This window comes from Balaenoptera musculus, chromosome 18, assembly GCF_009873245.2.
Source record: "Balaenoptera musculus isolate JJ_BM4_2016_0621 chromosome 18, mBalMus1.pri.v3, whole genome shotgun sequence".
In the NCBI taxonomy this organism is placed as follows: Eukaryota; Metazoa; Chordata; class Mammalia; order Artiodactyla; family Balaenopteridae; genus Balaenoptera; species Balaenoptera musculus.
The window spans coordinates 54,276,246-54,278,324 of NC_045802.1; the positions used below are offsets into that span (position 1 = coordinate 54,276,246).

At 38.0% G+C, this 2,079-nt stretch overlaps 1 pseudogene; it reads right to left on the reverse strand.

Annotated features, from left to right (window-relative positions):
• Positions 1 to 678: 678 nt before the first annotated feature.
• Positions 679 to 1,373, reverse strand: LOC118884064 (annotated as a pseudogene).
• Between the last annotated feature and the right edge of the window lie 706 nt (positions 1,374 to 2,079).

Below are 2,079 nucleotides of genomic sequence, written 5' to 3' on the forward strand. Positions count from 1 at the left end.
CTAAATTAACATTTCTAATTTTGCCTAACAGTTCCAGTTTTGTTCACCAAAATAACAAAGAGATAAATGAAAAATTTATCTTCTAAACTTTCCTATATCAGAAGACTTTGTAACCCTAGAAACTAAATTTCAGTTAATTCTATAGAAAGCTCATCAAAAAAAAAAATTCTATAAAAAGTACTTAATCTGGAAGGTCAATAGCTAAATTTATTGAAACTTAATTTTTCTTTTTTTTGTTTCTGTTTTTGTTTTTCAAGGAGTATTTAATAACAAGGTAGATAACATATGCTTACCTAACATGTATTTTTATATCACTGAAGCTAAAGCAAAATGTCCTGTTTATTGGGTAAGTATGGCCTCTGTATATGTGTACACTGAAGTGCAATTTAAAAAATACTGTAATTATAATTTCAGAACTTCAGAATCTGAATAAGTGCCAGTGTTATCTCCTTTTTTTATATGGGAAAAGAAAAGAAAATCCTTTGAAAATCATCTGAAGCTTGGATAAAAATTCCATAGCTATATTCTTAGATCACTCTGTGGAGTCTTCATGATACAAGGGAAACTTCAATTCAACCTTTTAGAGACTTCATTCCAGCTCTCATGATCTCATCAACTAGTAGAATGTTGGAGGCAATCACAGTGCAGGAATGAAAAAGCTGTTTCTTCACACAATAATTATCCCACGTATGCATCTTCTACTCTCTTTTTTATATCAGGATGCCGTGCCCCATGGTCCAAAACAAGACCTCTGATTAAGCTGGTATCGGTTTCAGATTTATGTTTCATCTCCATGATCTCAACCATGAAGAGGTCAATAGGTTCATCTTGATTTTTAATGGCCAAAATGGAGTCCACTACAGCCTCTGTTAAGACATCAGCAAGTTCAGCATGAACTTTAGTATGTAGAGATGTTCTGGCCACATCTATAAGTGTTTCCTGGTCCATCTCTTTGCTTACTTTGACTTGTTCCAAAAACTGAAGTGTCTTTTCCTCTGCAGCTTCAAATCCTTCTGTAATCATTCTGGGCTAAAGACCTTCAGAAATGTAGAGATCTGCCTGCTTCTGGAGCTCCCCAATGATTAGGACATTGGAAGTGGTACCACTGACAGTTTTGTCATTCTGAGCTGTTGCTACTTTGGCTATTAAGGAGGCTGTTGGGTGTTGAATTTGCATTTTATGAAGCTGCACATTTCCATCTTTAGTGAGCTCGATGTCTCCAATATCAGAAACAAGCATCTTCATGGTGCCCTTAGGCCTCAAGTGGGTCCTCAGCACGTCCTGCGCCCCCAGACTGCACTGATGTTGATCACCAATGCCACTTGGGCTCAGGCCACCTCAGCCTTGGGGCTCAGGGTCTTCATAGCTATCATAGCTGACCCAGCAGAGGAACATAAGGGGACCTGGTGTTTGGAAAGCCCTGAGCCGGCTCAGCGTGGCCTGCAACTTAATTTTTCTTTACTTCAATATCAGAATACTTTATACAAAGTAGCAATGAGTTTCTAATTGCCAAATTCAACTAACCTTTGCTGAACTGACTGTACTTGATCCCTTTGTTGAGGTTGCTTCACAATACACCTTCTAGAATATTCCTCTATTCTTGATATCTTTATGCTCTGGTTCTCCTCTCTATGATGGTTCCTTCTCAATATGACCATCTGTCTCTGCTAGCTTTTTATCTGTGCAGACACATGCTGCTTCTGCATTAGCTATTCTTAATATTGTATCTGCACCCTATATTTCTCACCTTGCTTTCAAGATACTCACATATATCTGATGGCAGGTCATATCTGTATTTTTTACAAGATACTAAAAGTTGAACCTGACCTTACTGGATATCATATTCCCCCCTCACCTTATATTTGTTCCACATCTTAACTCTACCTTCATCAATAGTACTATCATCCATCCAGTCACTAACTCAAATCTGACTGTTCCCCTATTCCTCAGTCCCCACAACTGCTCACTTTAACCATACCTCAGCATCACTCAAACCACAATTCCTGTCTCAGTGGTTACCTTTGTGCACTAAAGTCTGATGCATTCAGTGTGATCCTTCTACAAATCAATATGATCATG